Source organism: Triticum urartu, chromosome 7A (genome assembly GCF_056163025.1).
Source record: "Triticum urartu cultivar PI428250 chromosome 7A, HENAU_Tu73, whole genome shotgun sequence".
In the NCBI taxonomy this organism is placed as follows: domain Eukaryota; kingdom Viridiplantae; phylum Streptophyta; class Magnoliopsida; order Poales; family Poaceae; genus Triticum; species Triticum urartu.
Window position 1 is genome coordinate 114,120,792 of NC_141879.1, and position 13,479 is coordinate 114,134,270.

At 60.5% G+C, this 13,479-nt stretch overlaps 1 non-coding gene across 1 annotated transcript; it reads left to right on the forward strand.

The window, feature by feature from the left end:
• Window positions 1-437: 437 nt before the first annotated feature.
• Window positions 438-598, forward strand: LOC125526216 (U1 spliceosomal RNA). The gene has a single exon (XR_007291628.2). It is a non-coding gene; the product is annotated as a U1 spliceosomal RNA (small nuclear RNA).
• Window positions 599-13,479: the final 12,881 nt, after the last annotated feature.

A 13,479-nucleotide genomic window follows, 5' to 3' on the forward strand; every position in this document is an offset into this window, starting at 1 on the left:
GTGCGGCGGAGTGGGCTAGTGGTAGGACCGGGAGGACCGCGAGGCACCTGCGTGGCAGTTCGGACAATGGAACACCTGGACGCGAGGGAGAGCGCGCGATTTGGATCCGACAGTTCGCGATGGCGTTTGCTCGGGACGTCTAACGAGCAAAGCTTTGCTTTTAAGAATTCAGGAAATAAAATTTGTTGAGAAAATTATAGACATGGATGGATCGCGGGGGTTTGATGGTTCGTCCCGACCTGGGCCCATTAATCATTCGGCCTTTTGGTCCAATGGGCCAGAGAATAATTGTTAGCCAGTTGTATGATTAATCAGGCCACCCAAACTCAAGCCCCAAGGTAATTGCTTTTTGTTTAGTACCGCACAGAAAGTTATGAAGATCGGCACGGGAAAGACAAGTAGTAGTATATAATTGGAGGGTAGGACGACTTTGAAACATACTTACCTGGACGGGGTCTATGAGTGATCAATAAGGCTCATGGCCTAGGTTAACGGTTCACATTGCACGTGGTGAGTGTGTTGATCTACCATCTTCCCTCTATGGGAGAGTGGATGCCGTAATTTATGATATAGGGGGTGTGCGTTCGCGCGGCCCCTATCAAATTTTGAATTCAATTTTTATTTAGTTTTTCGTGTTCTGCTCTTGTTTCATTTTCCTTGGTGCAAACCTTGTTTTGAATTTGAAGTTTTTGTTTTTCTTATAATGCTAATTTTCATGCTTTGGTAAACTTGCAAAAACTATTTCATCACGGATTTGCAAGAATGCTAATTAAATTGATGCAGAATACCAGCGTGCATTGATGCTGCAGCCACGCATCGATGGCCACCGGTTATGTCTGTCAGGATACCGTATGCTGACCAGTTCACTGGCAACATGTCGACACAGTGTCGGAGTAAATGACCACGGGTAGCCTAGCCGGCACCCCTGGCCCTTCTGAAAAAATTACGAGCCGATCCGGCCCTCAAGAATCCAAGATGCGGGGCCGCCTTCCCCTTGCCGGCTGTCCCCATGGCTGACTATCGGAAGGCGGCCCGACTTCAGCCCTCACGAAGAAAGCCGCGGGAGGGCCGGCTCCGAGAAGCCAGCCGCGAGAAGGCCGACTCCAAGAAGCCGGCTCCCACAAAGCGGTCAAAATCGTACCCTCGAAGTCTGCATCCACATAACGACGATGAGACGGGGTGTGGCTACAGTAAAGCCTGCCACCCCCGAATCTCGGAGCACACCTGGCACAGCGCGCCGTACGGGTGGCCATGACCCATCCGGCGCGGCACTGTTGCCACGTTGACCCTGATGTCATCCACGACGGGCTGCCAACGTGGCCCATGGGCGGTGGGCCCCTTCGGGCAGAGAGACACCCGAAGGCGGCTAGGCCTCCCCCAGTCGGCCCAAGATAGAGCCGGCTCCCCACAGCCGGCTTGCCACCTCCCTCGAAGGAGACGCCCCATTAAGGAGACAAGACGCGGTGAGGCTACAGCGATCACCCGCCGGACGGCGGCACTGTAGCCACGCCCACCTCGGCGAAGCCCTCGTCACCAGGATTGAGCAACAGTAACCAGCCGCCGACAAGGCCCTGGACAGTGGGGCCTGCCTGTCGACCAAGGAGTCGGCAGCCTGCGGGACCCACCAGCCGGCGGGCCCCAGCAGTCGGCGCAGAAGCCGGAGAGTGTAGACACAGACGGCTGGGCCCCACGCCTAGCCGGATTACCATTGTACCCCCGGGGGTAGGCCTATATAAACCCCCCGGGACACCCATGCAAAGGGTTGATCCCTGCTAGTCTTAGACAACACATAGGGAGGAGAAGAGAGCGAGCCGTGCCCTTCTTCCTCCTCTCGCCGAACAGCTCAAGGAGCATCGTGTAGCTACTTGTTCATCTAGTGATCATGCGGAGACCCCGCAGAGCAGCAGTAGGGGTGTTATCTCCACGGAGAGCCCCGAAGCTGGGTAAGATTCGCCAGTGTGCATGTCTTCGCCTCATCCCGTTTCCAGGCACCGGCGACGTCTTACTGGCTCCCACAATGATAAGCCACCTGTTGGCATATGTCGCACCTACCACCCGACATTTGGCGCCCACCATGGGGCCAGGTGCACCGTCGTCCGGAGACCTGTTCTGGACGGGAACCCTCTTCCTCCCCCGCGAGCGTAGCCAGCCCGGCATGCCCGATGGCGCTTGCCACGACGCGCTGCAAGGCGTCACCAACGTCTGTGCGGCGAGCGGCCTCGCCGATCTCCTTGACAAGACCCTCATCTCCGACGAGCTCGCCTCCGCCGCGGGCACCGACCACCTCGTCAACCTTCTCGGCCAGCTCCACGTCTCCGGCGAGCCTGCTGTGGACTTGGAGTCAGTTGGCTCCACCGACCCGATGCCTGTCGACTCCGACACGGCCTCACTCGACACTTTCCCCACCGACATCGCGATCTACAACGACCCGCTTCCCCGGGCCAATGGCTGCGACGCTGTCACCACCGAGGTGATGGTCATCGGCCACAGCGGCGCTTCTGACGAGAGCGCCCATGACGCCCCGCACGCGGCGGTCCACGACTTGTCCATCCCCCTTCCGGCCGATGCCGACGCTGAAGCACTGGAGGCTCGCCGCCTCACCCTCCTCGCAGAGGGCCAGAAGTTGGTTTCCATGAGACACCTCGCTGAAGCCCACCGACGCGAGGCCGACCGCGCCGCCTTTGGCACGCCGCCCCCAGGCGGGCCCAGCCGGGCCGGCGTTGTCAGACAGCGCGGCGCTGTCGTCGCCGATACGCTAGGAGTCGACCGCCCAATCTACGCCACTCCACTCGAGAACCTGCGTGCCGCCGAGGCGGCCGTAGACGAGCTAGATGGACTGGGGGCCGAAGAACTCCCCACATGACCCGACGCATCCAGCAGCTAATCGATGCAGCTGCGCAGCGACACGAAGCCGACGCCCGCGCGGAAAGCCCTCCCCCACGCCGAGATCATGGCGCGATGTCCCGGACGCCGACTATGGGAAAAACCCGCGCGCGGCGCGAGAAAGAGCCGGCTGCCAGCCGAAGCCGAACCCGAGTCTCCATCGAGCGAGACGCAGAAGGCCACCCCCGGGCCGTGGAGTGGCGGGGCAACCCGCCTCCGCCTCGGCCCCGTGGAGAGAGATATCCCACCCCACCGCCTGTTGCGCATCCGACTCTCAGCGGCCGGCTAGGTCGCCGGGAAGGAGTCGGCAAGAACGACGCCCGCCATCGGATCGACCGCCTGGCGCGATCCCTAGCGCTGGAAGAAGAAGATGATGTCGTCCCGCCTTGCTTCGGCCCCCGCATCCGCGACGAGCCTTTCCCCAAAGGGTTCTCGCTCCCAAGAGACACGCCCAAGTACAACGGCTCCGTGAAGCCGGAAGATTGGTTGATCGACTACTCCACGGCGGTTAGCATAGCCAACGGCAATAGGCGCGTTGCCGTGAAGTACGTGCCCCTCATGCTGCAAGGCACGGCACGGACCTGGCTCAACAGCCTCAAGCCATACAGCATCAACAGCTGGCTAGACTTCACAGAAGCTTTCGTCCGCAACTTCACCAGCACCTACAAGCGGGCTCCCAAGCCCAGACAGCTCTCCTTGTGCGTACAAGGCCCCACCGAGTCCACTCGCGACTACCTCACGCGTTGGGCCGAGCTCCGCAACTCTTGCGAAGGGGTGCACGAGGTGCAAGCCATAGAATACTTCACTGCCAGGTGCCGAGAAGGCACCCTCCTCAAGCACAAGCTCCTCTGCGACGAGCCGACAACCCTCGACGAGCTTCTGGTCATAGCGGACAAGTACGCCACCACCGACTCCTCAATGAAGACCGAACTCCGGGTAGATGCGTCCGGGAAGGTACTCAACCCGGCGCCCAAGACGCCGGCTGGGGACTCCAGCCGACGCCCACACCAGAACGACCACAAGCGCAAGGGCCCCGTGCCGCCCTCCACCAGTCGGCAGGTGGCCACAGTCGAAGACGAGCAGCCCGAAGGGCGGCCCGCACCCAAGAAGCAGAGGGGCGGCAAGCCGGCTTGGCAGCCGGCCTTCTCCTACGAGCAGACTCTCGACGCCCCATGCAAGTTCCATAGCGGCGCGAAGCCGTCCAACCACATGACCCGGAAATGCCACTGGCTCACCCGAATCTCCAAAGGCGAAGGGCTCGCGCCGCCTCCGCCTGCCGGTCCGCCGCCTCCGGCTCCGCAGCCACTGACCGCTCGGCCCGCAGTCGGAGCCGTGCACGATGAGTTCCCCGACGAGCATGCTGCCTATGTCATCTTTACAAGCCAGCCCGAAGACCGGCGCAGCAAACGCCGAGAGCACCAAGAAGTCAGCATTGTCGCTGCCAACCCTGCCGAGCACATGCACTGGTCAGAAAAACCTATCAGCTGGAGCCGGGCCGACCACCCGGAGGTGATGCCGTCTCCCGGCTCTTATGCGTTGGTTTTGGATGCCACCCTTGCAACGGATAGATGCGCCGCCCGTTTCTCCCGCGTGCTGATAGACGGCGGGAGCAGCATCAACATCCTGTACCGTGACACCCTGGAGAAGCTGAATGTCAAGACAAAGCAACTCATGCCTACTCGGACTGTGTTCCATGGCATCGTACCCGGCCTATCCTGTGCCCCCATTGGCAAGATCAAGATTGATGTACTTTTTGGGGACAAGGAGCATTTCCGCCGGGAAGCGATCTAGTTTGATGTGGTGGACCTGGAGAGCCCCTACCATGCATTGCTTGGCCGACCTGCCTTGGCCAGGTTCATGGCAGTTCCCCACTATGCATACCTCAAGATGAAGATGCCGAGCACCAAGGGCATCATCACAATAGCCGGCGATTACAAGAAGTCGTCCGAGTGCGCAGCAGCCAGCAGCCGGCTGGCCGAGTCCCTTGTGATTGCCGAAGAAAAGAAGATGTTGGACCGAGTCGTGGCCATGGCCGGCAAACAGTCGGCCTTGTCCCCCGATCCCAAGGAGCATGATGCTCAAGGATCTTTCCAGCCAGCCAAGGAGACGAAGAAGATACCTCTTGACCCCGAGCACCCAGAGAGGTTTGCCGTCATCGGGGCAAACCTAAACAGCAAATAGGAAGGCGAGCTCGCCGATTTCCTCCGCGAGAATCGGGACATCTTTGCATGGTCCCCCAAGGACATGCCGGGTGTTCCGAAGGAATTCGCCGAGCACAAACTACACGTCCAAGAAGACGCAAAACCAGTCAAACAACCCCTCCGCCGACTGTCGGAGGAGAAGAGAAGGATTGTAGGAGAGGAGATAGCCCGGCTTCTGGCAGCCGGCTTCATTATGGAAGTTTTGTTTCCAGAGTGGCTCGCCAACCCGGTCCTCGTGCTAAAGAAGAACAACAAGTGGCGCATGTGCATAGACTACACGAGCCTCAACAAGGCCTACCCCAAAGATCCCTTTGCCCTGCCAAGGATTGACCAAGTGATAGACTCCACGGCCGGATGCGAGCTGTTGAGTTTCTTGGATGCTTACTCAGGATACCACCAGATAAAGTTAGATCCGGCAGACCGCCTGAAGACTGCCTTCATCACGCCATTCGGAGCCTTCTGCTACCTGACTATGACATTCGGCTTGAGAAATGCCGGTGCCACTTTCCAGCGTTGCATGCAGAAGTGCCTCCTCAAGCAGCTCGGCAGAAATGCCCACGTCTACGTAGACGACATTGTGGTGAAGACGGAGAAGCGCGGCACCTTGCTGGAAGACCTCAAGGAAACATTTGAGAACCTACGCCGGTTCCAAATCTAGCTCAACCCCGAGAAATGCATGTTCGGAGTGCCAGCCGGCCAGCTCCTAGGCTTCCTGGTCTCCGAACGCGGCATTGAATGCAACCCAGTAAAGATCATGGCCATTGAGAGAATGGCGATTCCCACCAAACTTCGAGACGTCCAGAAGTTTACCGGATGCTTGGCCTCCCTGAACCGCTTCATCAGCCGGCTCGGAGAGAAAGCTCTTCCCCTCTACCGCCTCATGAAGAAGACCAACCACTTCGAGTGGAATGACCAAGCCGACCAAGCTTTTCACGAGCTGAAGAAGATGCTGGCCACGCCGCCTGTCCTAGCGGCGCTGACTGAGAAAGGGCCCATGCTCCTCTACATTGCCGCAACCAGCCAGGTGGTCAGCACCGTCATCATAGTCCAACGCCCAGAAGAGGGCCGAGCCTAGCCAGTCCAGAGGTCGGTGTACTATTTGAGCGAGGTGTTGTCTACCTCGAAGTAGAACTACCCGCACTACCAGAAGATGTGCTACGGCGTGTACTTCGCCGCCAAGAAGCTGAAGCCCTACTTCCAAGAGCATCCCATCACGGTCGTATGCACCGCCCCGCTGGCCGAGATCATAGGCAGCCGGGATGCATCCGGCCGGGTGGCGAAATGGGCCATCGAGCTGGCCCCCTACACGATCTTCTACCAGCCTCGCACCGCCATCAAGTCCCAAGCATTGGCCGACTTCCTCGTCGACTAGGCCGAGACCCAGTACCTACCGCCAGCTCCCGACTCCAATCAGTGGCGCATGCACTTCGATGGGTCCAAGATGCACACCGGCTTGGGAGCCGGCGTCATCCTCACCTCTCCCAAAGGCGACAAGCTCAGATACACGCTTCAAATTCACTTTGCCGCCTCCAACAACGTGGCCGAGTATGAGACGCTCATACACGGGCTCCAGCTTGCCAAAGAACTCGGCATTCGCCGGATCCTATGTTATGGCGACTCGGACTTGGTGGTCCAGCAATCATCCGGCAACTGGGATGCCAAGGACGCAAATATGGCAAGCTACCGCTTCCTCATTCAGCAGATCAGTGGGTATTTTGAAGGATGCGAGTTCCTTCACGTACCGCGAGCCGACAACGAGCCAGCTGATGCCCTGGCCCGAATAGGCTCCACTCGGCAAGCAATTCCAACCGGTGTCTCTCTACAATGCCTCCTCAAGCCGTCTATCAAGCCGTCTCCAGAGTCCGATTCCATCTTCGTGCCGCCTGACCCTGACGCGGCCGGCTCGAAGAACCAAGCAGGTGACCCGGGGACTTCGATAGTCGGCCAAGGGACATCAGCAGGCGGCTCGGGGACTTCCGTAGTTACGCCCGACCCGGGGACTGCCACACCCGGCTTGGGGACTGCGGTAGTCGGCCCGGAGACTACACCAACAGAACAGGCGGTGGCCGACTCCAGCATTTCACCGCCCAGCCCGCCCGCCCTGGTCGCAGTAGCCGCATTGGCAATAGAAGAAGTCGCAGCTCCATCATGGGCTCAGTCCATCCTCAACTTCCTAATAAACCAAGATCTGCCGGCTGACGAAGTAGAGGCAAGACAAGTCCAACGCCGAGCCGGAGCATACACAATCGTCAACAGAGAGCTCGTCAAGCGCAGTGTCACTGGAGTCCTCCAGCGATGCGTCGAGCAAGAGAAGGGCATTGCAATCCTCAGAGACATCCACCAAGGAGAATGCGGCCACCATGCGGCCTCAAGATCACTCGTCGCCAAAGCCTTCCGCCATGGTTTCTTTTGGCCGACTGCTTTGGATGACGCCAAGGGGTTAGTTAAACATTGCAAAGGATGCCAACTCTTCAGCTCCAAGCAACACATGCCGGCTTCAGCACTCAAGACCATTCCCCTCACTTGGCCCTTCGCCGTTTGGGGACTAGACATGGTGGGCCCATTCAAGACGGCGCGCGGCGGCATGACACATCTGCTTGTCGCCGTGGACAAATTCACCAAATGGATTGAGGCAAAGTCGATCAAGAAGCTGAATGGGCCGACTGCCGTGACATTTATCGCAGATATAACAACTCGGTACGGCGTGCCACACAGCATCATCACCAACAATGGCACGAATTTCGCCAAGGGAGCCTTGGCACGTTTCTGCGCGACGCAAGGCATCCGGTTGGACCTAGCATCCGTTGCCCACCCGCAGTCAAACGGCCAGGTCGAGCAAGCCAACGGCCTCATCCTTTCCGGCATCAAGCCCCGACTGGTCGTACCACTGGAGCGTTCAGCCGGCTGTTGGCTCGATGAGCTGGCGGCCGTCATCTGGAGTCTGCGCACTACACCAAACAAGTCAACCGGCTTCACTCCTTTCTTCCTCGTATATGGTGCCGAGGCGGTCATCCCAACTGACATCGAGTTCGACTCGCCTCGGGTAACCATGTACACGGAAGTGGAGGCCAAGGAAGCACGAGAAGACGGCGTCGACCTGCTGGAAGAAGGCCGGCTGTTAGCCCTCAGCCGGTCCGCCATCTATCAGAAGGGCCTGCGCCGCTACCACAGCCGGAAGGTCAAGCCAAGATCCTTCCAAGAGGGCGATCTTGTGCTCCGGCTGATCCAGCGAACAGCCGGCCAGCCCAAGCTCTCGGCCCCTTGGGAGGGCCCCTTCGTCATCAGCAGAGCCTTAGGCAACGACTCCTACTACTGATCGATGCGCAGAAGCCGAAGGCACGAAAGAGAGATGACTCCGGCAAGGAGTCGGAACGACCATGGAACGCCAACCTCCTCTGAAGGTTTTACAGTTGAAATGCAGTATGTATCACGCTAACTTTTGTACTAAGTACGAGACAATAGGCCCCCCGAGGAGAGCTCGGGGACTGCCATCTTTTATCTATGGATGAAGAGTATCATGCTTATGACCTTGTCATTACATTCACTTTTTCCGTCCGGCACCGGGTTCGACTAGTCGACCCGGGGATTGGCCGCCTGGAGTTATACTAGAAGTCCTACCCGCAGTCAGACAAGTAGTGTGCTGGCTCCCAAGCCTTCTCTTGCCAAAAGTCGCAGATCGAAGAACCGGCTGTCCGGCTGGCAAGAGTTAAAGGCAGGAAAGGATGCCCACACGAAAAACGGCTAGGGACTAACGGACTAATATAACAAAAGCCGGTTTTTCTCCCACCACCGACCGACTACCAGAGTAGCCGGCCGGCCGGCTTCCATTCACCTCGCTTCAATCTAAGAAAGCTTGAGTACTTGCCTTCCCAAAAGGGGAAGGCGGCAAAGGAAACAACCTAAGGATAAAAAGCATACACGAATGGAAACCAAACACGCACACAATAATATTTACATAAAAGACCTTCAAAAGGCCAGCATTCAACATAGTTTGAATACACCCCCAGTGGGTGGAACTGCGCAAGTTTAATAAAATTGTTCAAAAGGCAACAAGCAGGAAAAAACAAGGACGGCATATTAAGCCAAGGGAGCGACTGGCGAGTCGGGCAGGTCGGTGGAGACGGCAGTGCCGGCTGGAGGAGTGGCCGGCTGGCGAACCTCGGCATGATCACCGCCTCCCGCAGAGGGCGCGCTAGCACGCGCCTTGTTGCCGGAGGCACGATCAGGCTGAGGCTGGCTGGCCGCTTCACCGGTCGGCTCAACGTCTTCGCCTTCCTCTCCTTCGTCGTCTTCGCCTTCATCGCTGGAGGCGATCTCCTCTGCCGAGTCTTCACCCGCTGCCGGGTCCAGCCCGAACCACTCCTCCGGCTGGGCAACGCCGTCGTCATTAATTTCAGGAGCGAAGACACTGATGTCAGTGCACTCGGCGATCGTCGAAGCGCGCTGAGCGATAGCCGGCCGCACCTCCTCCATCTCTTCGTCGGCCTCCAGCCGCCAGGTGCGCAGCTGGTCCAGGTTCAGCCCCGGATACCAGGCTCGGACGAACTCCAGTGCCCGCCCAGCTCCAAGCCGGGCTGCCGATGCCTTCCAGGCCTCGAAGCGGCCAACCGCAACCTCCAGCCAGTCGGCAGTCTGACTCGGGGTGCGGGGAATCGTCTCGCTTGGCCAGAGGGCGGCCAACACCTGCGCCCCGGCGCACTGGAGGCGGCGGAGAATACGGTGAGCCGGCTGCAGCCGGGCTTGGACCGCCAAGAGTTGCTCCTCAAGCGTCCGGCTTGCGTCCGGCGCGATTTCAGCCCCCGCCTGCCAGCGCGCCTCGCGATGGTCCTCGATGGATTGGGTGGCGAAGACGGAGTAGCCGGGAAAGTAGTCTGCACAGAGAACAAAAAGCAGCACAAGTCAGAACACAAATCAGGGATCAAGGGGCAAGCAGGGAGTGAAGAAGGCAGCTTACCGTTGATCAGATCCTCGATACGACTAAAGCCCTCGCTCAGCGCCTGCTTCGCTTCAGCCCAGCCTGCCGCCTCGGTCTCGAACTCAGCCTTCAGGGCGTCCTCGCTGTCCTGCGCCTTCTTCAGGGCCGCCTTGTGGCTCTCCTCCTGGTCGGCCAACTTCTTGGCCAAGCGGTCACGCTCCAGGACCAAGGCGTTGTACTCGGCTTCCTTGGCGTGAAGGGCGGCCTGGGCCCCGCTGAGCTGCCCCCTCAAGTCGGCATTGGCTCCTGCAAGCATGAAGACAAAGGGAAAAATTAATAAGGAAGAAGTCGTCAAGGAAGATCCGACCCGGCTGCTCAGCAGTCGGCCCGAATCTCGGGGACTACACCCAGTGGGTGCGCTGACGCGCCCTCACAGGAGATGAACGAGACAACCACGCACTCCGGCTGCTGGTCAGGTCCTCGGTTCTCCGGCCCAGCTCCTGAGCCTGGGAGTTGAAGGCGCCTGCGCGGAGGTTATGATACTCCTGGAAGATTATACAGGAGACGAGGATGAGTTAAGTTGTCAGAACCTAGTAAGTTCCAAGCCGCCTGCGTAGCAGCCGACTCGGAACTCGGGGACTACACCCAGTGGGTGCGCTGACGCGCCCCCATGGAAGAAATCAAAAGAGAAAAATAACCAAGGCCAGAAGACTCACCCGGATAACGGCCCGCGTCGCGAGGAACTCTTGGGTGTATCGCTGCAGCGAGGCGGCCTGAGCTTGAAGCCGGTTTCGGACCTCCTGGGCCGCCGCGTTCAGCTCGCCCGTCCCCCCGCTGGGAGTCCACTCGGACGTGCTGGCGCTGGCCGCCTCCAGGGCCTCCGCCGTCTGGCTAGCGCCCGCTGCTCGGTGCGGTTCCGGCGCGGAGGCGCCACCCCCTGCACGCCGGCGCAATGCCGGCTGCACCTCGAGGCCGGCCCCTGCCTCCGGCTCGCCCCCGGACGGCTGCTCTGGCGCCGCAGCTGATTGGCCGCTTTGGCCCGCTCTAGTCGGCGCCGTCTGCGGCGCCCCCTCCATGAAGATCACGTGGTCCTCCCTCCTCTCCATCACCGGCGGGCCTTGGTCGACCTCCTCCAACAGGGGCACGGGAATGTCGGGGGCCACGGCGCGGAGGGGAACGACGAGCAGCGGAGGCTGGTTGTGCGAGGCCTCCGCCTCCGTCTCCACGACTGCCGCCTCCGCCCGGGCCTTGGCCGCCGCGTCGGCCTGCTCCTTCGCCACCTGGGCGGTCCTTCGCTCCACCGCCTCCCGCTCCTCCCGCGCCTCCCGTGCGTTCCGCTCCGTGGCCTCCCTAAGGTCGGCGCGGGGATCCACGCGACGGGAGCTTGAGGACCCTCCAGTCGGCCCGACTATGGAACCGCCAGGACCTCGCTCAAGGGAAAGCGGCGCCCTGTCCGGCAAGCAAAGAAAGGTTTAGAAGAGCTTTGGTCGAAAAAGACAACAAAAAATATATGCAAGACATTCGACGACTTACGCCGAGATCGCCTGCGGTTGTTTCACCGCCTTGCGGAAGCGGGCCGCCTTCGCGGCCGCCTCATCCCGCTTGGTCGCCACTGTGGAAGCCTTGGATTTCTTCGGCCGGCTGCCGAAGAAGGTCGACGCGGCCCGGCGCTTCTGCGCGCCGCCACGGGCGGCCGGCACGGCAGACGAGCCCGCGCCTTGATGATCAGGCGCCGGCTGGCGGTGCGGGGCGGCTTCGACCTCGTCGTCGTCCGGCCAGTCTTCGAAGCCGGCCCCGAGTCCCGCGCCTCCAGCCTCGTCGCCTTCCCCCACGATGGCGTCTTCCATGGCGGCCGCTCCCAGGTCCGGATCGTCGGCCTCGTCCACCTGTGGTCGGGGAGGAGCTGGCGCTCTACCCCCGTGGCCCCGGCCGTCGGCGGAAGAAGAGGGTTATGCTAAAGGCAAACCAATTGATCAAGGGTCGGCTATCATGAGGCCGGCTACAAAAAGGAAGAAAAGAAGAAAAAACTTACGGCAGGCGGAGGGTTGGCGCAGGAATACGGCTCCTTGCCGTATCGCCAATCCTCGGCGAGCTTGCAGTTGGAGATGTAGTTCACCATATAAGACACCTCTGCATGAGGCATCTCCCTAGTGCTCAGCTGGCACGGGTCGAAGTGGCCGCTCATCTGGCAAATCATGTGAGGCCGGCCTTGGAGCGGAAGTACCCGGCGCTCCACGAAGGCGGCCACCAAGTCGGCACCGGTCAGGCCCTCCGGCTGGATCATTACCCGAAGCCGGGAGACGGCTGCGTTCCTGGCCTGGGACAATGACCTGGCCCGATAGCTCCACGAAGGTTGCCTCCCAGCTGGCGGGCCGGCTACGTAAGCCGGCAGGTTGACGTAGTCGCCTTGCTGGGCGACGTTCTTCACGTAAAAGTAGGACTTCTGCCAGAGCTTCACCGACTGGATCAGCGAAATGGACGGGAACGGATTGTTCTCGCTCGCCCGCCTCATGGCAATGAAGGCTCCGCAGGGGGCGGGCACGCCCGCGACGATGGTGCCGAGCTTGCTTTGGAAGAATTCCCCCCAGAGCTCGAGCATGGGGAGAACCCCAAGAAAGCCCTCGCGCAGGGTAACGAAAGCCGACAGCAGCATCACCGCGTTGGGCGTGAGGTGATGCGGCAGGAGGTGGTAGAATTCGAGGAAGGCTCGAAGGAATCCGCTCTCCGGGAGGCCAAAGCCGCGCAGGCAGTGCGAGCGGAAGATCACCCGCTCGCCCTCCTCCGGTGCCGGCGAAATCTCCCTCGCCGGTGCTTGACGAACCCGCACGAAGTTCTCGCCCGGCAGGCACCGCGTCCGGCGGAGGAACTCGACGTGGTCCTCGTGGACGTTAGAGCCATCCCACGAGCTCGACAACGCCATGGGAGCAATGCGGCGGGGAGCGAGACGAAGCGACGGCGGAACGGCGCGGCAATGGGTTGTTGTTGCAGCGAAGAGAAGAAGAAGGAGGGCGAGAAGGGGCGGAGTGAGGGAGAGCGTGCGAGCCTCTGCCGCTCCCCCTCCTCCTCCTACTTATAGACCCGTGCGGCGGAGCCGAGGAGGCGCGGCGTGGGGGAACGTGGGGATCAACTGTGCCCACTCCCCCACGTCCCGCGATTATTGTGCCCTGATGGCATAATAAAACCGTCGCGGGAAGGTGAGTGGTCCATGTGGGCCGCAGAAGATCCGCGCTCGGGCCGAGGCCTACGAGTGGCGGGCCCGGGCCTGCGGCGGCATCCCGTCGCGCGCGTGCGTTGGCAGGATTTCCTTGCCACGTGGCCCGCCTTCCCGCCTACGAGAAACGGAGCTTTCCGAAGACGGCGCGCACAAGCAAAGCCGGCCCCTTGGGATAGGAAGCTGACCTAGCTTCTCATCCCTTTGTCAGCCTCGAAGCTCGATCAGCTTCAGGGACTACTGTCGGAGTAAATGACCACGGGTAGCCT